Raw genomic sequence first — 25,434 nt, forward strand, 5'->3', positions numbered from 1 at the left:
GTACGCTGGAAGATTTTCAAATTGAATGTGATACCCTCTCAGAAATGTTCTATAATAGGGGTTACCCTATACAACTCATTAATGAACTAGTACATGAGGTAAATATTAAAAGAAGGGAAGGATTCTTTCAGGCTATTTTATCTACCAACACCCTTAGGGATGCACCACATTCTCCTGCTGATAACACTTTTTCTTTTAACATTACTTCGTTAGACTTGACAACAAGTACTAAGAATAGAGGACCTTTTGAACCTTCCCTGAGTTATATCACTACATATAGTTTTGATTCTACAGCTATTGTGACAATAATTCGGAAAAATTGGGATTTTATTTTAAGTAATCCCACCTTAACAGAAAAATTTGGACCATTCCCTAGATTCGTTTTTAAAAGGAATGCTAATTTAAAAGAGCTACTACAAAGGAATTTTTCAAATAAAACTTTTAATAAGAAGCTAGGGATGTACCCATGTGGCTTTTGCAACAGGTGCCACAAGGTTAGAGCAGGTCAGACATTCACTGTTAGGGACAAAAAATATTCCATTAGATTGCCACTTAATTGCGAAAGCAAATCTTTAGTTTATATAGCTTTATGTGATTGTTGCCCGTCTTTCTATATCGGAAAGACCGATCGCAGATTACGCGATCGTATGTATGAACACCTGTATGCAATTAAAAACAGTATTGTCACCAACGCCTTAGCTAAACATATTATAGAACAACCTGGCCACAGCTTTTCTTTTATGGCCATTGATCAAATAACAACCTCTTTCAGGGGGGGTCCCACCGCATTACTATTAGAAATTTGTGAACTTGAATGGCAATTTAGAACAGATGCCTTTCATTTCCCAGGGTTAAACGAGAATTGCAATATTGTACCAATTTTGAAATTGAGAAGTTACTTACGATAAATGTATTTACTGTATGTAGTATTGCTTGTCATTTTGCACCCTCACTTGCCCTGTTAATTGTATTATTTAACTTGGAAAAGTAATGTTCTATTTCCTAGTTCCTCTTGTGGCTATGACAGTAAGTTCTAGATAACCTTTTACAAGTTTTTACACTTTTATTGTGACATTTGCTAGCTTTCTAAGTTTATTAATATAGTAGCTTAATTTTTGTTTTAAATTAGAGAGTAACAATATTTCTCTTTTTATAATTAATTATATTTAAGTATGTCATTTGACGTATATTGTTAAAATTTGCGATTGAATGATTCCTTAATTTTCTAATTTTTTATTTTAAAGTGGTTATGACATCACTTCCTTTCTTAGTCTATTTAAACTTGACTTAAAATTTTTGTAGTTGTTTGTATTCTCTGATGAAGCCACGCCAGTGGGCAAGGCGAAAACGCTACTAAACAATTAAAATTGCGTTAAGAACTTTTAGCTACTCCTCTTTCCTTGGCTTGTTTAGCTTGTTGGGTTATAAAAGCGTTTTAAGGAGTATTCTTTTACCAGCTGGAGCAAGGTGACCGTGGTCCTTCTTGGTTTTTTCATTGTTTGTTTTTTACGTATATTTCACCAGTTTCTAAAGAACGCATAAAGCTTTTAAAGAACGTATAAAGTTTTGAAGAAACACTTGAGTTGTCTGTATATTGATTTCAGTTGTGGAGTTGCAGCTTGATTTTTTGACTTGTTTTCATTTACTTACTAGCCGCTAAATTGATAGTGAGTTATAAATTGATTTTGTACTTTCACACTGTGGGTTCTATTTTTGAGCCAATTTACAACCCACCTAATGATATAGGGGTTGATACCTAGTGTGGTGCGTTTATCAAGAATTCCTGAGTGGAGAATGGTATTGAAGGCCTTGGCCAAATCGAGGTCGGCTGTACGAAGTGCCTTGCCCTCATCCACTGCTCTGGTGACTGACTCAAAGAAGTCAACCAGGTTGAGCAGGCATGATCTATCTTTCACAAAACCAAATTTTGTGGGATCTAGAGTCTGGAGATTCCCTATATCCTTGTTAATTAGGTCCATGATGATGCACTCCATAACCTTACATATCAGACTCATCAGGCTAATGGGGCAATAATTCCCAGGGTCTGTAGTTGTTCCACTTTTATGGAGAGGGATGACTGTAGCAGTGCACCATTTGGTAGGGACAAAGCCTGAGGTGAAGCTGTCACTGAACAGGGCACACAGATGTGGTGCCAGCTCACTTTGTAGTTCAAGTAGAGCACATCCAGAGATATTGTCAGGTCCCATGGAAGCTGTATTCTTGACCTTGGACAATGCAGCTTTAACCTGTGCTGCAGTAATGCTGGGTGCCTGGCATTCCTCTGGTATTGTGATTGGTCCTATAGGGGGAGAGAGGGGTAAAGTTGACAATGAATCTGTCAGCCAGTATTTTGGCAATATCTGTTGGCTCAGTATAGGAGGTACCATTGTGCAGTAACTCAGAGCAAACCTGGGTATTGCCGTGGAGATTCTTGATATAACTATAGAAGGCTCAAGGATTTTAGAGAACAATGAAATAATGATAATTAGTGTCATTTTGTTAGTCTTTGAAATACTGCTTTTATGTACTGGAAGCACAAGTGGCTAATTTTGGTAGGGAGACAGACTGACACACACACACACACACACACACACACACACACACACACACACACACACACACACACACACACACACACACACACACACACACTTTCTCTTTATCTATTTATATAAAACAAAATATAATGCAAAGCATTGCATACTACAGTGTTGGAAGCAAAAATAAATGATCAACCACTCTAAACAAATGTACATCCCCTGGTAATGTTTTAACAGTGGGGACACACACCCTTCACTTTGCACTGTGGTAGCTTCAGCTTCACACTCCTGTAACATATTCAAGGTCTACACGTATAGGTTGTGTAAGAGATTGCACCTTCATAGGCAATGTTAGGAGTAATCCAGATGAACTAAATTAAAAGCATTCAGTTTCTTTAAAGAGTGTTCCATTAGGCTGCATTTCAAGTGGTTGTATTTGCAGTATTTACTCTTTTTTGGTAGGCTGAAGTTGTGCAAATATAATCCACTATATGGTACAGTTTGCTTTTGGAAATTGTCCTTCTTTGCACCACAAGATATGTTTCAGTAAATATTAACACTGGTGTTTACATTTCAGCTAGTAACTTTTTTTATTCAGTTAGCCCTTCAACAGCATTTGATAACATATTTATTTATGCCACTTTAATTTCTTATTGTATATTTGGCTGACATTCATATTTAATACTGAGAATGCTCGATGAGCTTGATGCTTAATACATGCTCCAAAACCATTCATTTTTTCCATGAAAAGGCATACTCTGAATAATATAAATTATGGAGAAAGTAAACTATAACCTTATTTCTTTATACTTGAAACAGTATTAGACTCTTTTAACAATGGAGTGCTTACTGTAGGTTAGTATTTGGCACTGACATTTCATTAGTACACTTCCTATACAAATTCATCATTTATTAATGTTTCAGCTCTGCTAAGCCTTAATGGTATATTCAGTAAAACTATGCCATTTGATTAAAACTGACAGTAAGCTAAATGATTATTTAAAGCAAGATGGCAGAATTCTAATAACACCTTACAGGACCATGTCATTCTGTCAGTTATTGTGTCGCTGAAGGAATTACAGTGGAGTGAGTACACAAAAATATGGTTTAAGATATTTTATTTTTTGGGGCATATTAGTTGAAACCTCTCATTGTGTAGTTTTTCAGGCTATTCTGGATGTTTTTAGTATTATCTAGCCGGTGTAGTGAATTGTTACTTGTTTAAAATGCAGCTGTAGTTTCATTTCTGTTTCTTATAAAACAAATTGCTATGGATGGGGAGCATATATATATTTTTTTGATGTAGGTGGTATTTTCCATTTCTGCTCAGTAGTTCTGTATCCACATTGTTAGTATGTTTAGGAAGGGGGTAAGGAGCCACCTAACAATTTTTTTTTCAAATCTTTTGCAGATTTCTCAGTGATCTTTTATAATTAAGTTCAATTAGTTTTATTTACTGCTTCCACTGGTTTCAGTTTAAGTGGTCTGTCTGCCAATTCAGTGACATGATTCTGACTTTACATTACTACTAAAACACAATACTATGTTAATAAGGTTTGGAAAGCTGTTACTTTTTTTACAGACTATGACTATGATTAAACAATATGCAGACTGCTAAGATGTATTATCCAAACTATTTCTAATAATTTAAAAAACAGGCAAAAAATAAATTAGTTATCAGATTATACATTACTTTTAGTGCTTTGATTTTGTGTCAAATCTAAGCAAGTTTTACTTTAATTTTGTGTCAAATCCAAGAGAGATTTATCTTCTGATGTCCTAGATAAAGCAAACTGCACTGTGCACAAATATTACATGCCATTTAAATATTTTTGGCTTTCAGTGTGTGTTTATTTTCATTACAAACTTTTGTTCATGTGCCGCAAATACTAAAATTGCTTACTTTACTGACTATATAGTTATTGGTCTACACCCCCCACTGTACTCAGTTTAACTTGCCTCTGCACCTCAGTGCAAGTGTTCTTTTGCCTCCCCTACCTGCTTATTAGCTGTGACACTAAGCAATTGTTTTAAATAAGTGGAACTATGATTATTAAAATGTTTATAGGCAACACTATTATGAGTTGGAGCAATGTTCTCAGACAAATCTGAATATGTCACACAACACTTCAACTCACTCACATTTAGAAATAATTAGTTATCATAATCTGACCTCTTGAAACTATCAATTATGCAAATACCTTTTGCTCACTGGAGAGCTTTACATAACAATATAAGGACCTTGTCATGTTAGATGATGAAACCTGTGTCACTTGATATGATTTAAATGCATCAGTGGTTGTAATTTGTGTGGAACATGTATTGAATTTTACACTCCTGTCTTGGTCAGCATCTGGCATGTACACATTTGCCTTACAGATGTTCATGGGTTCCTATTTTTATACTAGGCATCGATTCATTTGGAATCTAACCACACAGTACACATTTTTAGTGCCCCCTGTCCATAATGGTCATAAGGGACAGCCCAGTATTAAGTTTACAGATAAATTCCACACATCACAGTTTGTTTTAAAGAGGGTGATGGAGTTGCTTTACTGGAAATTGAGGTGGAGTCTCTTCTATATGTAGTGGATCCTTTGGAGAGACTGAGCGAGACAGCTAGTGAGAGAGATCTGTCCCACCAGCAGATTCTGCTAATAGTGTGATGCAGATTTAGATCCCTTGATTGGGTGGGTGCTGTTAATGTTAGCTGTTTTACAGGTCAGTAGAAGGTCATTTGTGGCCATGAAAGCCAAGCAGAGGTTAAGACTCAGGAGTCTGTAATACACTGGTAACAGTGATAGTGATCCCATTTGCTCATAGTAACCTAATGAGAGCATACAACAGATTGTTAACTAACTGTCTTACCACAGAACTAAAATATCTGCTATAATTACACGATGAAGCTTGATATAATAGTAAATAAATTCATTCCACGTCTACTTTACCACTCATTAAGAATCCTGTTAAATAAGCTGTTAGGATACACAAAATCAAATAACACACCTCCGGGCAATTCACCCTACAGATTTCACCAAAAAACTTCTGACATTAAGTAAACCTTCTGGCTGGGTGTAAACCCCCTACAGATAACATATCACACAATACCGTACTATGCGCAAAGGTCATCTTTCCGTGAGTAATTTTGTAGATTAATTCTGCTAAAACTACTGGATCAGATGACTTAGCTCCCTGGTTCATATACTGTTGCATGGAATTCATAATCACATCTTTAGTTCACATCTACAATATAAGTCTCGCATCAGCATCATGGCTAATATATGGAAATCAGCTCATACCAGACTTCTTAAACACCTTAAACCTATCAAAAACTCATACTTTAATCCTATCTTAAGTCTGCCTACATTAAGCAGAATTCTACAGAAAATATATTAACCTGCTTACAACAATATCACCTCCTTTCACAAAAGCAACACGGATTTTGGTCAGGAAGGAGTGCAATGACCACACTTTGAACAAGCACTGATGAAATTCTTCTAAACATGGATAAGGACATCCTTGTGGGAGAGCTCTTCATTAATTGCATCAGATTTTTGACCTTGTATCCACTCAGTCCTCCTTTTTCATTTAATACAAATAGGTTTCAGCCTGAAGCCACTGCTGGTTCAAAGACTTCCTATGCATGGAAAAATCAACAAGTTCTTCAGAGAGCCCAGTTCTGACTGGAATCCTTCAGGGTTTGATCCCCAAACTATTTTTGTAAATAAACATCACCTTCAACCTAAGCACCACCCATTATTACATATTAATGATATGATCATCCACAGGTCTAATTCAAATCACTCAAAATCTCAAAAATCCTCACCTCTTGGCTATCCTTGAAAAAAAAGGCTGCTTAACCCAAATATGACTATCTCTTTGATTTTTGGTACCTATTAAACCTAGACAAAAAAAAAATTAATCCACTAAACAGCAGAAAACAGAACAACCACACCATAGACACCATCTCAGCCTTCAAATATCTTGGCATATGACTAAACCAGGCCTTCAAGTTTCATTCAGTGCTAGGAAAACAAAATAAAAAACTAACTACCATCTATTTTGGGCCTGTAGGGTCTTCCACTTCCACTCATGCCCCTCCCCCAGCCAGAGCAGTAGTAGGCAAAGGTTTACTTTTTGTTCAGCTTCAATATGGACTATTACTAATTTGCAATCACTACCTAGCAAAATCTGCTGCTTCATAGCCACTTGCCCTATGCAATAATTCCTCAAAACAAAAGGCTAACTGGCTGGTTGTAAAGCAAAGGACTACTGCCTTCCTAGTATCTCTGCTCTTCAGACAGATCCATCAGGACATTCAGCTTATCTTTGGCAAGATAGATCCTGTCACCTTGTGATGCAACCACAGAAGGCAATACATATCAGGACTAACTCTAAACACTCCCAGAAGAAAGCTGAAATGCCCAAATAATGGCTTCTCTGTCCCTCTCTCTCTGCTAGCACCCAAACTCTAGCAGGAGCTCCACCCCAGTTTAAAGGACCACTCTAACATCAAGAAATGTTCTGGCCACTATTAAAAGCCTACTTAGTATAGCATTACCAGTGTGAATGCCCTCCTTCAGGACAAATCAATTGCCCCCCATCATAATCCTGTCTACCTGTTCCCCTGCTAATTTTGTCCGTATATATGCTGGATGACCACAGCGTGTGTATAGCTACATAGCCACTGTTTTTATCTTTTATCTCATCTTTGATCATTTATTTCATTTTTTTCTGGTTTGTTTACACTGTGCCATCATTCCACAACACATACCTTGTTTGTTTATGCACGTGTATTGTGTTCGCATATAGTCATGTGTATTCCTACTACTTTTACCTGCTCCATTTTTGAGAATTGACATCATGTGACCAAATTGGTCAGGTTTGATCAGTGTCCTTTCCTGGGAAGGAAAGAAAGGAAGGAAGAAAGAAAGAAACATGCCCATGTTTAGTTTCAGATGGAGCATTTTGAGTTAGGCTATGTGCCTTGATAGGTACATGTCAAAGTGTGCATTATATTCAGTTATAAGTCTAATCAGGAGGGAATGGAGAGGGGCAATCATTTTCTTAGATAAAGAGGTTATGCTATTAGCAATTAGCTGCAAAAGCTTAAAGGCTTTCCTGACAGAAGATAACACATGGCTATCAGATCAGATTTTGTTATCTATATATGTGCCCAGATCTGCCACCTTGGAATCAATTTAAGTGGGGTATTATCAATGGCATCTATATTAAATTATCTACTGGCCATATCATTGACTCCCAAAACATTGAGCCTAGAGTACTGAATACCCACAATATCGAAATTACAAAAAAGTCTAAACATATTTTGCAGGGGGTAAACCCTCCTGTAGCCCCCCCCCCATGTAAAGGGCCCATTGCTAATTATATACACCAAATCTGGAATCGCACTACAGCTGGGAAATAGCAAAACTCCACTCCCTGCTTTACCTGATCTTGGAAATTCATTGTTTCATGACTGATGTTTTGAGAGTTGGCATTTTCACAAAATGAATTGTTTAGACTCCTAGCACTGAACGGTTCTTCTATCAAGCTAACCTTATCTGAACTTCAAAAGCTTGAATAGCTGGAAGACTGACTTTGCCTAAAAAAGGGTATGGAGCAGAAGCCCTGTGGAAAAAGGTGCAGGTCATCCTTGGTGAAACATGTAGGACTGTTGACCATCTCCTCCCAAGCTGACACACATTAGATCCCCCTGAAAGAACACCACATATATATAGTCACTCTATAAAGTCAATTTCTTTCTTTTTGTATTTTGATATTGCCTGTGTTGACTGCAAGATACTGCTGACGATAAATTATTTCCTGGGCTCTATTGTCTCTCACATGCACACACACACACACACACACACACACACACACACACACACACACACACACACACACACACACACACATGAGAGACAGAGAAAGGAATTAACCATGTCTCTCTTTATTTGTCCTAAAGATCACTCACTCCAGCATGAGCTATGATCAGATCATATGTGTATTTAGGTGCCAGAGTACTAAGGGCAATCATGACATCCCCAGGATCCTAGTCTCCAAGTGACAGTTGACTGTCAGTCTGACCTTGCATAGCCTGGTGAGCTACATGTCTATGTTTCTTACAAATAAGCACCTATAATGAGATAATTGTCCTGGCCACTGGCAAGGTCTTATGGTTTAGGGAGCTTAGGCATGTCACTGAGATAACTTTTTATTGGGGTGGGGATTGGAGGTTGTGAGTGTGAGGACAGTGTACTTAGAGCTTGTGGAAGTCATTCAGACAGAAGTACAAATATATGGCTGAGGTCTACACCTGTTTATGGATTCCTTAAATAACTTATTGAGTAAGGCAGCGTAGATATTTAAAGATTCAGAGTCTGAAGTTGGAGATATAGGTGTATTCTGAGCAGAGTGTGCAGATATGCAATACAATGCTAGTACAGGATGAGGTACTTGCAGGAATTAAGTGAAAATTTGTGTACAGTTATGTAAATACAAAACTTTGTATAAAATAATACAAATACAGAGATGTTCAAGATGTCAGTTTCACCCTACCAATTCAGCTTTTTGCAGGGAGCCATAAAGATAGAACAGTAAGGTCCAGAAAATTAATCTGTTTTACAGAATGATATAACAGTCAAGCTAAGATGCCACAATAACAGTACATAATGCCATATAACAAGTACATCCAGTATTACAATAACATAAAACACATCAAGAAAACTGACTTATTTTAATGTGAGAAATTGGTGAGACCATGATGCCACTGCAAAAGGAAATATGCAATGCAGTATAAATAGGAGTGGTATGTCAGAAGCAGAAAATTACTGAACAGTGTATTTTAGCCAAAAACAACAGACAAGTACAAGTTAGCATGATGTAGAGTAAATGTACAAGACACAGATATACTGGTTTTAATGTAAGGAGTATAAACCATACATTTACAGAGCCTTAAGTAAAAGTAGTATAACAATCTCATATTGTACCTCAATGAAACAGTGCATTCAATATTGGGGTGTATCACAGTATATGACAGCAATGCACAACACCAAGTCTACCCAACACATTACACTATCTAAATACCAACATGCCCTGTGCAGACTTAATTGTCCAGTACAGCTCAGTACAACAAGAAGTTTTGACATGATGTGTAAACATGTGGTAGTCTTAACGGAGGGAGATGATGTTTGCATAACTTGAGGTACCAAGGGTTCAGAAGCATTCAGTGGTATTATACTGTAGAAATATTTAGTGGTATTATACTTTACAAATATTCAATGGTATTATACTTAAGAAGTATTCAGTGGTATTATACTTTTAAGCATTCAGTGGTATTATACTTTAGAAGCATTCAATGATATTATACCTTAGAATTATTCAGTGGTATTATATTTTAAAGCATTTGATGGTATTATACTTTAGAAATATTCAGTGGTATTATACTTTAGAAGCATTCAGTGGTATTATACTTTAGAAGCATTCATTGGTATTATACTTTAGAAGTATTGAGTGGTATTATACTTAAGCATTCAGTGGTATTATACTTTAGAAGCATTCAGTAGTATTATACTTTAGAAGCATTCAATGGTATTATAGTTTAGAAGCATTCAATGGTATTATACTTTAAAAGTATTGAGTGGTATTATACTTAAGCATTCAATGGTATTATACTTTAGAAGTGTTCAGTGGTACTGTATCTTTAGAGTTTGTAAAAACGTTGGCACCCCAGTTTATAGATATAGACATGATTGTCATTAAAGCATGTCGGTATGAAGAAATATTACTGTTGCATTTTTCTAATCCTGTTTAAAGGCTCGAAACTCTATGATATTTTTGCTAAGAAAATGTTAGTCCAGTACCATGGCCATCAGAGTTCTTATATTTATGAACAGCTACCAAACAGATGTAAACCAAATGATTTATATTATAGACATCTTGTTTATACCTAATCTGTTCTTACATAATGATGCATATCATGATGATTTATTGTCCCTAAATTTGATGTTGTCTCTCTGAGGAGCAGAAGAAAGACTTGGTAAAAATATCAGTCTAACTTAGAAAATGTTTTAGGCCAAAACCAAGATATACTTTATTTTTCACGTGATCATGTTTAGTCAAGAAAAATATTCTTTGATAATGGGGCATAGATAAAATGGAGAAAACTATGCACAGTTATCACAGTTATCTATATGCTTGATAAGATTCCTCTTATTTTTTTAAGGGGAGAAAAGAAATGTCATTTACAAATAGAGGTGAAAAAGTCAGTTCTCCATTTATAAGGGTTGATCTCAAAGGATTACATACTTTAGTAGAGTATGACAAATGCTACAGGGGATTACACTGCACATAATTTCAAGTCCTCTCTCTTGACAATACTACAATTGAAGTCACTTCTCATAGCAAACTATTAGTTGTGATAGTGAATGATAATCTTACATTTGACCTGCATATACAAAATTGCATAAAGAAAACTCAACAAAAACTAGGGATGCTTTACAGAGCCAAAAACTTTCTCACTAGCGCAATTAAAAATACATTTGCCACTACTTATCTCCTCCCCACTCTTCTTTATGGCACTCCCATCCTTACTACCTCCAGGCTTCACAAAAATTAAAACTCAAACAATGCTCAATCTGTTGATTTCATACTGTTTGACAAAAAATTATCTTCTAAATAACAATTTCAGTATTCTCATTAAGAACTGATGGGGCACTTATGCAATCATTCTATGTTTGTTTGAAACCATTCACTGCCATTTATTCTATCATTTCAGTGATGGAGAGGAAGGGAGGGAACATTTTACTACCAGCACAAATCAAAACGAAGACTTTAGCACAAATGGTTTATGGAGATCTTGAATCTATCTTACAAAATATAATTCCTTTCAAAGCCTGATCTTCAACCAGTTCCTTTTGCATGCAAGAACTTGTTAATCAGGAAAAAGTATGCATAGAAAATATATTAGGCAAGGGTCTCGTATATAATGTGTCTTAAGTTTGTCAATTTTTAGAATCCCTAAGCCACACAAATGCCTCAAGGATCCACCTTACAGACCAACGTTGGCAAGCAGTGGTTGTATCATGAGGCCAATCACAGCTACTTGGAAGTTCTCATAAACCCTGTGGCAGCTAGCACCAAGTCCTTTGTTTTTGATACTCCAGGCATTTTACATAAAATCAAGAGCAAGAAAACAGATTGGGATACCTGGATGGTTACCACTAATGTATGTATTTATTTATTTATTTATTTTTTTTCACATTTGTTTACTTTCCTGGTAAACAAAAATTAGATAGATAAATAAATAAATAAATATAGTCCTACCTCACTCATATTACATTAAGGCTATGTTAGAAGCACTTACTAGATAAATAGGGGTTGAGATAATTCCAAAAACCCAAGTGCTTCTTCTTTGGTCTATTTTTGTTATAGCCAGGAAAGTAATTACTAAAAATTGGAACAGTAAAGTTACACCCTCTGGTGCTGAATCTATGAGTATGTGAAAAAGTGTTTGCAGTAGTAAAATGCATGCTATAAAGATGAGAATTTCTAATATTACATGTTCATATAAATTGTGACTAATTTAAAGATGTGCTTGAAAAATATTAATTGTTGTTGAGATGTAAAACTTTGATATGTTCAACAGCTGTGGACCTATGCAAATAGTTATTTGTTTGTTTTATATTTGATTTATTTATTTATTGTTTTAAAGCCAAATAAACTCCCCAGACCATTCCAGGAAAAAAAAAATAGGGGTACTACCAGGAGAACTCAGACTAACTACAAAACTACTACAATTACTTCTGAACGTCAATTACTTTAAAATGAACAACCAATACTACAGAGAAACTACAGGGATAACCATGGGAGCAGCAATGGTCCTCAGCCTAGCAAATGTAACACTAGTCAAATGGAAGAAAACAAGGTATAGGAGTCTGAGTTCCAACAATATATTGTCTGTTATCACCAATTTATTGATGATATATTTATCAATGGGAAAAGGAATGAGGTGAAACATAAAGACTTTTACAACATTATTGGAAGCTTGACTGACTTCCTAAAATTTACCATCAACCACAGCAAAGGAAATGCTGATTTCCTTGATTTAGCAATCAAGAAAACTACAGTTGATAAGTCTCTCTCTCTCTCTAACAACCTGTTTCAAAAACCCACTAGAGTTAACCTCCTATTACATGCATCAAGCATGCATACAGAAGTCACAAAATGAAGTGTGATAAAATCCCAGGGAATGAAGATAGACAAGGTTTCCAAAGAGCTGAAAGATTTCCTTCTTAAAGATTTGGAAAGGCATCTTCTTGTAATGGGCAATGAGGGTAAGCTCCTTCACAACATACTGAATCCTTTTAAAGATTTCAAAACAATAGGAGACACCTCCAGTTTCAAACCATTCCACAGGCTGATCAGCAGGTTTAGATACCTAGTTATTAACCCAGAAACTGAACTGTGAAAGCAAAGCATGGCTATCATATTTTCTCATGACGACAAAGAGAATTGAAAAATTATAAAAGGTAATTGAGTCATAACAGATGGCAGTAAAACAATAAGTATCTGCTAGAACCAGGTCCACCATTTATTTTCAAAAGATGGAGGAGCATCAGGGATATTTTGGAATCTAAAGACTCTAAAACAAACCTGGTAGGTAGCAAAAGGCACATATGGATGTGAAGCTCCCAAGTGCAGTTTTTGCAGTTGTATGAGTAATTCTGACCTCTTCGCTTACACCAACTCATTGTAAAAACACTACAGTAAGGACAAAAGTGATTGTAATAGTGAAATGGTTCTTTACAGGGCTCAAGTGCATGCTTTACAACTACTTTTATTTTGGCAAACAGTCAACAAGATCAAGAAATGTATATCTTAGAACCTTTCAGACCTCCATCCGAAAGTGACAAGAAATGCACTAGCCAAGTATAACATGGAAAAAACAAGCCACAATTACTACAAATTCCATATACTCAACAAGGTTTGTTCCACCCCCTTGAATTTAACAAGAATGTCCTATTACAGAAAAAAGAGCTGGAGTGGCAGATTCATCTGAATGCATGCAATAAGCCTAAACTTGGCATTGGTTGTTTCATAAAATGTGAACTGGAATTGATGAAGCTTAACCACAGCCTGTACTATTATCTGTGATTCCAGATCTTCCATGCTAATCGATGCCACCAGAATGCAATATTACACCACCCTCTGATAATAACCCCAACCTCCACCCCCAACCATTTTCTGATAAATGAACAAGGGCTTCATCATTCCATCCCATCTGTACCCCTCCCACTGTGCCATTATGTGGGGCTACCAAAAGGATACATTCCCTTTTCACTGACAGAAGATGACCAAGGAGAATGATCTGCTATCAAGCGATTTACAGAGGATGAACTCAGCTCAGCCAAGGGTTTTGTTGGCATTTCTACCAGTTGACTGAACACTCCAACAAAATCATTACCACCACCAGGGACACGATCCAATAGGTAATATCCCCTGTTATACCCAGGAAAGGGAGCAGCACCAGTTTGCAAAACATTACCTCATTAGGGAATAGTACTGGTGTCAAAAAAGCACCAAGCCAGACCAGTCCAGAATACAAAATAATCTATTAACATGAATAACATATGCATATAAATACTCTAAAATCACTGCATTTTCATTAAAAGTAAAAAGTTGGAAAGGGACAAAATAGAATACAATGAAGGATGCTGGTACCCTAAACCAAAGAGTTGGAACAACAACAGTGATTGGAGGGTTTTTGATGCAGTACGTGGGGAAAATGATGTTTATTTTAACAATGGTTCCAACCAAGATGATTTTGTGGATGTACAACTAGGAGACTTGCCCTATCTCCAGGACCCTCTAGTCCAGCTGCCCCTCTGGAGGTCTGAGAGGCTGAGGAACAAGGTTTACTCTCAGATCTGCAATGGTCCTGGGGGGACCTAAGCAGAGGGAGGGGAGAGGGAGGGGGTTCAGTGAGATTTTAAATGGACAAGATTTTTGGAAAGACGACCTACTTAATAACAATGTAACAAAAGATTGTCCAAAGTTTTCATGGGAAGGTTACAGTATTTTTAATTATAGTGACCTGGAATTGAATAAGACATATCTTACCTTGTTTTCTAAGGGGTTCACTTTTATTCCTAAATGTAAATTAGACATTAGTATGGTGATCATTGATCTGAAGATGTTCTTGAGGAAAATTAACTTAAAAGTCATTTATGGCTAGAAATTGGAATGACAAAGCAGTGATGTATTAAAAAGGAAGAGTATCTTTAACCGCCAAATTAAGAATTTTAAATTATTTGTTGAAAACGAATTTAGGAAAGGAGTTTTACATAATACGTTTTCCCCTAATCTTACAAAAGAAGAAAATGAATTATTGAGACAAATTAGGAGTGACAGGTATTTGAGGCTTATGAAACCTGACAAGAGTCATGGTACTGTGCTCATGAGTTCAATTATTTATGAAGCTAAAATGATGGAAATTGTGAAAGACCCTAATACATATATTAGGTATATAGAAATTAAATTAATATAGCACAAAGACACATACATTTAACACTGAATAATTTATTGTTGGAAGTTTTAATAGATCTAAGTACACACACTTTTTTATATAATGACAAACCATGGGTCCCATCAATATTTGGTACACTGAAGGTGCAAAAAAATGTTTTGGATCCACTTTTAAGGCCCGTAGTTTCTGCTGAGGGCTCGGTTACAGCACTTTTAGTCAAATATTACCATGTGAAATTGAAGGCAATCCCAAGGGAAGATGATAATGTATTAAAAGACTCCTGGGATTTTTTGAGATGTGTAAAAAATGACCTGTATTATGACTATGCATTATTTCTAACACTCAATATAGTAGACCTGTTTGGTTGCATAGCCACGATGAGGGAATGACATTGTTTGAAGAACCTATTAATGATTTTGCAGGTTTGAGTTTTAATGACTTTCGAGTGTGTTTAGATTTGATGGACATCATATTAAAGAACAATTTTGTGTTCTTTGAAAGAGAATTCTTCCAACAAACCAGTGGTATTGCTATGGGAGCTAGATGTGCTCCCATATACATGAACATTGTGTTCATAGGTTCATAGGTTCATAGGTTCATACTAGGCTATCTGCCCTAGGGCATTTATAAGCCTAGCCAGAGTGTATTTGTCTTTCGCCACCCATTTTAAATGAATTTTGCTATGCCCTTTTTCGAGGTTAGTATACTGTGCCTCTGTCTAACAGTAACACAGAAGTGATACCCGGGGTAAACCTACAATCTCCCATCCACTCATCAAGATTCCTCTTAAAGAGAGTCAATGAGGGACTCTGCCTAACCTGGACTGGGATTTTATTCCAGAGTGAAGGGAGCCTCTGGGTTATGAATCTGTCCTTCCAGCATGTCCTATTTATTTCAGTGCTGAGGTTCAAGTCTCTCGAGCACGTAGCTCAATGGGATTTGGATTTTCTGACGTGCAGCATGTCCATTAATTCTGGGTTGGACATGGCTTTATACATCAGGCACAGATCGCCTCTGAGCAGGCGGTATGCCACTGAGTAGAGCTGGAGTTTCTTTAACCGGGCAGCATATGGCATCTGTTTGAGCCCTTTGATCCTCTTGGTGAGGTACTTTTGGGGTCTTTCCAGTTGCTGCAGGTGTCTTGTAAGGTACATCCCAAAAGGGGCATTGTACTCAATTATGGGCCTGATGAGGGATGAGTAAAGAGGCACGATGACCTCCCCTGATCTAGATGTGAATCCCTTCATGATTAGGTGGGCTATATAAAATGTTTTTCTAACCACTTTGGCCACGTGGTTTTCAAATGAGAGATTGCTATCAACTTGGGTCCCCAGGTCCCTAATTACTTCTTCCGTACTTAATGGATTACCACCTATGTGGTAATTTGTGGGCACTTTGTTTTTGCCAAAGGGGATGACTATACACTTTTTGGCTTTTAGCTTGAGGCCATGGCTCTGGCACCAGTTGTCTGTTTCTATGAGGCCCTTTTGTAGGATGCTTGTGTCGGCTGGAGAGTCGATTATGGTGCCTAGTTTGCAGTCATCTGCAAACTTGGTCAGCCACAGTCCTTCCGTGTTGGCCTATACCTCCGAGAAATATATACCGAACAAGAGAGGTCCCAGGACTGAGCCTTGTGGGATGCCACTTGTAACTGGTTTGGAGTCTGACATGGCTCCAGCAATTCTAACCATGTGGGTTCTGTCCTTGAGCCAGTTTGCAACCCATCTAGTGACATAGGGGTTTATATTTAAGCTGGCGAGCTTATCTATAATGCCCGAGCGGGGTATTGTATCGAAGGCTTTTGCGAGGTCCAGGTAGGCTGTGTGGACCACCTTCCCCTCGTCAATGTCCTTGGTGACTGTTTCAAAGAAATCGACCAGGTTTAAGAGGCAGGATCTTCCCTTAACAAAGCCAAACTGGGTAGGATCCAGTGTCTGTAGGTCCCCAATATCTTTATTTATGAGGTCCATGATGATCCTTTCCATAGCTTTGCAGACCAAGCTAGTCAGGCTTATGGGGCAATAGTTTCCAGGATCTGTTGAGGCACCACCTTTGTGGAGAGGGACCACTGTTGCTGTACGCCACTGCTTTGGAGAGGGTGGCTCTTACCTCAGCATCTGAGATGTCAGGGAGGCAGCACTCTGCTGGGATAGATATTTGCCCTTTTGGTGGGGAGGGGGGGGGAGAAGTTTGCACTGAACCTGTCAGCTAGGATGTTAGCAATGTCTGTGGGTTCGGTGTATTTTTTGTCATTTTGGACTAATTCTGAGCATATCTGGGAATTCCCACCCAGGTTCCTAACATAACTAAAGAAAGCCTTGTGATTATCCTTAGTGTCCTGTGCAATTTTTCTCTTGAAGCTGGCCTTAGACGATTTTATGAGTGCCCATAGTTTTTTGCTAATACTGATCAGAGATGCCTTCCCTTTTTGGAATTTTGCTCTATCATGTAGTAGCTTCCTCCTTCTATTGTATAATTTGTTTATGGCTGGGGTCCACCAGACAGGATGCCTGCCTTTGGAGGATTGGGTCTTGGTTTTATTTGGGATTGCATGATCCATGCATTCCTGAAGGTGTTCATAGAATACGTTTATAAAGGATTCTGCGGTCTGGGCCGTATTTTCCACAGGCCCGGGGGCTTTGAAGGATTCCACCTTGGTTTTGAGGAGTGTGAAATTTGCTTTAGAGAAGTTTTTCACTGTGGTTTTCTGGGCAGGGAGTGGGGTCGGGATGTGAATATCCAGTGAGATTTGTTTATGGTCTGATCTTACCAGTGAGGATACACTTCTGGTCTGGAGCATAGAGCCCCCATGTTGGTGATGATCAGGTCCAGTATGTTTTCCCCTCTTGTGGGAGTGGTAACAAGTTGTTCCATAGCATTTGAGTTTATAAATTCTAGGAACCTTTGGGCTAGGGTGTTGGAGCTAGAGTAATGCTCCCAGTCTATGTTTGGGTAGTTGAAGTCGCCCAATATAATGGTGTTTGGAGAGACCTTCATATTTTCCAGTGTTCTCAGGAAGGCCGAGTGGGGTTCCTGGATTTGGGAGGGTGGTCTGTAGCAGGCTATAAACTGGAAGGCAGTTTTACCCACTGTTAGTTGCACATGGATAGTCTCTGATGCTTCGTGCTGTGCCACCAACCTGGAGGTGTGGGTATCTTTGACAAATATTGATACTCCCCCTCCTTTTGTAGTTCAGTCCAAGTTTTGGGGCCGAAAAGCATGGTATGAGGTATAACCTGGTAGTGCTGGTGTGCTCTCGGGAGCCTTGAACCAGGTTTCTGTTACTGCACAGATATCAATGTTCTCCATGCTAAGGAGAGTTTCGAGTGCATGCCTCTTGAGGTTTAGACTTCTGGCGTTGAGTAGCATTACTCTTAGTTTCTTATCCCTTGTGATACCTATGGAGGTGGGTTTGTCTTTTGAGCCTTGCTAAAAAAGGCACTATGGGGGTGGCAAGAGCCTTTGCCAGTATCCAAAAGCCCAGGGGTGACAGGTGCAAGCCGTCCCTAGCGAAGCATTGTGGCTTGTCGAGCATGTCATCCCAGGCTGACAGGCATTGGCTCCCCTTTGAATGACACCAATACTTAAGCCAATTGTTGAAATTGATCATCTTGTCTTCATATTGTGGCATCATTCTTGGTGAGGGTAAGATGCTACTCAAGATCAGGGTCATACCGGCCTGGGCTACATGCTCAGAGATCTCCTCTATGTCTCTTTTTATGTAGTCCAGGGAGGTACATCTCAGGTCATTCACACCAGCATGGGCAATGACTGAGTCATATTTGTATTTGCCTTGGAGTGACCTGAGTGCTTGTGTTATGTGGCGGATCCTAGCGCCCGACAGGCAGCTCACCATGACCTTCTCCTTGTTCAGCCTGGTGAGCGGGACATCAGTGTGCCTGATGATAGAGTCACCTATTACAAGTGTATCAGGTGTGTTGTTTAGCCTTAAGGGCTGTGACTGTTCAGCACACTGGCTTTGTGAGCTATGTGTTGCACGTGTTTTGTTTTGGGGTAGCGGTTGCTTGGGTGTCTGCTTTGGAGGTCTCTGTTGCTTAGGCAGATGTTTTTGTGTGTTTATGTGTTTGGTTTGCTGTTGTGGTAGGTCTACGTGAGGCTGGAATTGTAGTGAGTGTGGTTTCCTTCTCCTCCTGACTGATTACGCCAGTACTGAGTTGAGAGAGCTTAGCCTCCAGTTTGGCTATATGGTTGCATCTCTCACATGTGTTGGAATTTGTTGGGAGGAGGAGAGGGTTGTCTGTGTACATGAGACAGTTGTAACATTGCCTCAAGATTCCCAGATTCACCAGCTGGACCGGAGAGGAGATTGACAACTGACCATGTTAATGATTTGGGAATGTAAATTTATTTTTAATTCATTTAGATACTCATGGGTACTTTACAAACACTTTATTGAGGACATATTTTTTGGGTGGACACTGAATCTACATTCTATGGGTTTATGGATTATATTATAGGAACTACCAGTTTCTAAAATTTATGCCCAAGGTAGACCATTTAAGACTGGAATATTTGGATGTGGCTACTGAGAAGAGCAATGGTAGCTATAAATCTCAGGTGTATAGGAAGGAGACATATTCTAATTCTTTCCTCCACTTCCACAGTCCCCACGCTTTCATACTAAGAAAGAGTATTATAAAGGATCAGTTTGTCAGGATCAGCAGGATGACTTCAGATGATGATGACTTTGAAGCTCAATGTCAGTTTTTAACTAACATGTTTAAACATGGGCTACAAAATCATATTGATAAAAGACATATACAATGAGGTGAATGATGGCTTTGCAAATAGGTTTGCCCCAATTTTAGGTAAGGAAACCACTGTAGGAGTGGAGAGGATAGAAAATACTAACTAACCAACTAATTATAAACATACTTTTGTTACTGAATTTAATGGTGATGCTTATATTGTTAAAAGTATTATGGAGAATTAATGGAATAGATTCTCCAGTTTAATGGATGTGAATGGGTTATTTAATGCTCCATTAGGTGTATATTTAGGAAAGGATACAACCTAAAGGGTTTAATGGAACAAAAAACAAGAAATATTTCAAACTGTACTAAATTTGGAACATATAAGTGTGGAAAATGTTCACAATGCATTTATATCTTGCATGATAGTACTATTAATTTAGAAGCTAGGACTAGACAAATTATTAGTACGACATATAATACATGTTATTCAAAAGGGGTGGTATACATGGCAAGTTGTGTCCTTTGTATGGTTTTCTATGTTGGTAAGACAGAAAGGAAGTTGAAGCAGAGAATATATGAACACGTTAATGACATAAGAATAAGAATATTAGGAATGTGTTGTACTGACATTGTATAGAGTGCCCAAGGGCAAATTTTTTATTTTTTGTTTTAGAGGAGATCTCTGTGGATGTTAGGGGGGTTTATGGGAAACTCATACAGAGTATAGAGGGCTTTATTGGCAGATTGTTCTTGAATCCAGTAAACCCCCAGGTTTAAATGAAAATGTTTCTTTAGCCCCAGTACTTAAGATGAGATCAGCAAGGCTTTAGAGCTTCAGCCTTAGGTTTTGAGAATACTTTATAATATTTAAAAACTATTGTATGTACATTTTTTCCTTCCCATGTGTTTACTGTGGTTTAATTGAATATTGATATTACTAACATTTTTTTTGATGTAGTAACCTTTACTCATAATGTCTATGGGTTTTATATAGTTTATGTCATGTGTGATTTGGCCACAAGATGGCGATAATGTTGCTGAATTCCATGACTGACTAATGTAGTTTTTACTAATGATTTTACTGGCAAGTTATGATGTTAGAAGGTTTATGACAATTTTTATAAAAAAGTTAATGGTGATTTAGGTACTCTATATGTCTTCTTATTTAATTCTTATTTATTTTTTATGTTTTCTTATTTAATTAGTTAACCACTAGTTGACATTTGATTTTAATGCATAATTGATGTTGTTTAGTTAGTGGCTTATTTAAATGGATGGGACTATATACTACTTGTGGTAGCACTCACTGGGTTTCACATCTGCTGAAGTTACGAAAACGCAGTGATTTTAGAGCATTTATGTGTATATGTTATTTGTGTTAACAATAAATCCTCCTGCATTCTGGACCGGTCTAGCTTGGTGCTTTTCATAGGTTCATAGGTAGGTACTAGGCTATTGGCCCTAGGGCCTATATAAGCCTAGCCAAAAAGGTACCCTGATTTTCGCCACCCAAGAAAATTATTTTCCTGTGCTCCTGTCGAGTAGAGCCACAGAGGTGATCCCCGGGGTGAGTTTCCTATTTCCCATCCAATCATCAAGATTTTTCTTGAAGAGTGCTAATGAGGAGCTTTGTTTGATATAGATAAGTAGTTTGTTCCAGAGTATGGGAAGTCTCTGGGACAGGAATCTAGCTCTCCAGCATGTTCTGTTTATTGTAGTGACAAGGTGTAGGTCCCTAGAGCGTGTAGCTCGGAGAGATTGGGATTTCTTTAAGTGGAGCATGTCCAACAGCTCTGGGTTTGACATAGCTTTGTATTTTAGGCAGAGATCATCTCTGAGTAGGTGATGTGATGGAGTAAAGCTGGAGTTTTTTGAGACGGTCTGCGTAGGGCATCTGTTTGAGGCTGGTAATCCTCTTTGTGAGGTATTTCTATGGCCTTTCCAGTTGTTGTAGAAGTCTTGTGAGGTACATACCAAAAGGAGCGTTGTACTCTATAATGGGTCTAATGAGCGATGAGTAGAGGGGAACAATGACCTCTTTTTTCCTGGATGAGAAACCTTTTGTGATGAGGTGTGCCACACAGAAGGATTTCCTGACTACTGTGACAATGTGATTATCAAAGGAGAGACTACTGTCCGCCTGTGTCCCAAGGTCTCTTATCACACTTTCAGTGTTAAATAGACTACCACCTATGTGGTAGCTCATGGATACAGAGTTTTTACCAAGGGGGATGACAATGCACTTTTTGGCATTGAGCTTGAGGCCATGGCTTTGACACCAGGCATCTGTCTCCGTGAGGCCCTTTTGTAGGATGTCCACATTGTTAGGAGTTTTGATTATGGCTCCTAGTTTGCAGTCATCTGCGAACTTCATTAGTCAAAGACCTTCTGTGTTAGCCTGTACTTCAGAAAAGTAGATACTAAACAGGAGAGGACCCAGGACTGAACCCAGTGGTACTTCACTTGTCACTGGTCTGAAGTTGGATTTGGAGTCTGCTACTTTCACAGTGTGGGTTCTGTCAGTGAGCCAGTTGGCAACCCATCTTGTGACAGGGATTTATACCTAGTTTAGTGAGTTTATCTATAATTCCAGAGTGGGGAATGGTGTCAAAAGCCTTGGCGAGATCTAGATAGGCTGTGTGAACCACCTTACCCTCATCTACGGTTTTGGTGACTTTTTCAAAGAAATCTATCAGGTTTAGGAGACATGATCTGCCTTTTACAAACCTGAACTGGGTGGGGTCCAGAGTTTGGAGATTACCAATCTCTTTGTGCATAAGATCCATGATGATACGTTCCATGGCCTTGCAGACCAGGCTTGTTAGGCTAATGGGGCAGTAGTTCCTGGTGTCCGTGGAGGCTCCCTCTTTGTGGAGTGGGATAACCGTTGCTGTGCGTCATTCAGTGGGCACAAAGCCTGAGGTGAGGCTATGACTGAACATGGTGCGTAGGTGAGGTGTCAGTTCATTCTGCAGTTTGTGTAGAACTCAGCCTGGGATGTTGTCAGGTCCCATGGATGCTGTATTCTTGGCTTTGGAGAGTGTGGTTTTTACCTGTGCAGCCATGATTACAGGAACTTTGCATTCTTCCAGTATAGAGATGGGCCCTTTAGGGGGTGAGAGGGGGGTAAAGTTAGCACTGAACCTATCTGCCAGGACGTTGGCAATATCAGTTGGTTCTGTATATTTAGTGCCATTGTGCTGTAACTCAGAGCAGATCTGAGTGTTGTCAGTGAAATTCTTGGCATAGCTATAGAATGCTTTGTGCTTGTCTTTAGAATCAGTGGCAATTTTGTTTTCGTGACTAGCTTTGGAGGATTTTATGAGAGAACTCAGCTTCTTACTGAGGCTGACCAGGGAGTTCCAACAATCATGGGATTTTACTATTTTTTTGCAACAGTCTCTTTCTTCTGTTATAGAGTTTGTTTATAGCAGGGGACCCCCAGACTGGCTTCCTTTTTTTGGAGGATAGCATCTTGGTTCTGTTAGGGATAACACACTCTATGCATTTGGTTATTAGTGACTTTCTACCAAGTTTTTAATCCCTTCAACGTGTTTTTTTTTTTTTGTGACAATAGTACTGGTGTACAAAACCAATAACTTATGATTTTTCTAACCTAAATCAAGCTGACCACCATCATCATATGCATCCCCAGTAGAACTTGGTCTTCATGGGGCTTGGAACGTTTAGCTACAAACAAGGATCTGTTAAAGCTCAGCTAGCATGTGAGAGAAAGAGCTTCAACTCCCTGTGATAATTAACCACTACTGCTTTGCTAAGGAAGGTCTGACGCAGGTTTAACATTTTTTTCAAAGCCCTATAAAAGCAGGATCTACTATTGTCACAGTCCTACTAGGTCAATGTTTTTCAGTTTTGTTACTTTTTGCATTTGTAAACACATGAAGTTCCATAAAAGAGGACTCTTTCCAACTTTTGATTGAAAATTAGAATATAGTTGGTAACTCTATTAGCCTGTGAAAGTGTGCTCTAATGAAAGAACAAGAGAATTAAACAAAACAGGATGGCACTGAAAGGATCTGAATCCACCCATTTGACCCTTGAGCCATAAAATATATTTTTTAAGAAACAATTATATATGTACAACAATTTTTGTAATGAAAGCAGTCTTGACTATACAGAAATTATAAAAAGCTATGCCCTTTTAGCATGGAATGATACATACAATAAAGCTGTTATTACTTATGGACTAAGAAAAAATCGAAGTTATGCTTTATATTCACAGGAAACTCATGCATAAAGGTAAAGAAGCTGGGAACATAGTTATAGTGAGGAAAAACTCACCATTTGAAAGGATTCTGAAAACAGTATTCAAATTAGTAATAAGGAAGCACAATCTGGGTGCTTTAATTACAGCCAAATAAAAGGCTAATTCTGAAAACCATATGGAATTTGGTAGCAAGGAAGCACAGACAATCAGAAGTTTCCATTACAACCAATTAAAGGGGTAATAAGAAAACCAGTCAAAACAACTGCTCCTCCCACTCTCCGTTGTTGAAATTAGTATAAAAGTGCAATGCCGTAGCCAGTATTATTATAAGTTGTTCTTAATCTGACAAAGTCTATAAGAAAAATGCACTAATTCAAATAAAGTTTCTTTAAATGAATACTGACTCAAGGTGACTTTTGAAGATTTGAAGGCATTTAATGCAAATGTTTTGGAACTTCTGGATAGATGCTAAGGTTCACTCTCCTTCCTGAATCACAACCTTCTCTCAGACTGCTCCCCTTAGCATTTGTTCCATTTGTCAGTCAGGGGAATAAGGTTCCTTTTAGTCCCAAGTAGGGAAAATGGGAGTTGCAAGCACATTCTGAGTTTTCCCCTCGGAAAACTGTAAACCATGACTGTATTTATAAAAATAGATTGAAAATTATGAACTTTGTTCTTTTGGAGAGCTAGGAAGGCAAGCTTGTATCTGAGGCATGTTTATCAATGTAGTCTCTTTTATCTTCACAAAAGACTTCAGAGTTTCAATGTGCAGAAATAGTGCTTTTAGTTTACATTGCTGTTTGATGATTTAGACAATCATAAAATGTCTGGTAGAAAAATTGTGGCACACATGGGAAAGGCATGTATACTTATACTTTTCTAACTTACTTTTTTCATTTAGACTGTCTTCGTAGCAGGTAGATGAAAATATTAGGGTGGGCATTATCTTTCTCAGCTCTGTAGAACTGATGATGGAAATTAAAAAATCATATACTCTCTTTGTACAAAATACGACATTTTGGAAAATAGTCTTAGATGCAACTCTACTAAAATCCTTTTAATCCAGCAAAAAAAAAAAAAAATTGGATATGGAATTATGTAGCTTCTGAATATAATTCCTTGACAAGTTGCTTTCTAGCACTGCTGGATTATATGTCAAACAGCAGACTAACTGTCCCATACTCAGAATGAACATTTGAATTTCACACTTCTTTTAGTAAATGCTAGCTAACAAAAACCCTGTTATTATAAACATAGAAGAAATACTCAAAACCTATCCCTATTTTTTACCTTTTGACCCCTCATTATCTTTGGCTTTGTCCAGATTTCTTGAGGTAAGAGGTTCAGCGTAGTGTGTTTACCCATCTGACCAACAGTCAGTTAACTTCTCCTGTGATATCAGCCCGAAATCATCTGAAGATA

The sequence above is a fragment of the Protopterus annectens genome, chromosome 4.part0, assembly GCF_019279795.1.
Source record: "Protopterus annectens isolate FY-2018-M chromosome 4.part0, PAN1.0, whole genome shotgun sequence".
Taxonomy (NCBI): domain Eukaryota; kingdom Metazoa; phylum Chordata; order Ceratodontiformes; family Protopteridae; genus Protopterus; species Protopterus annectens.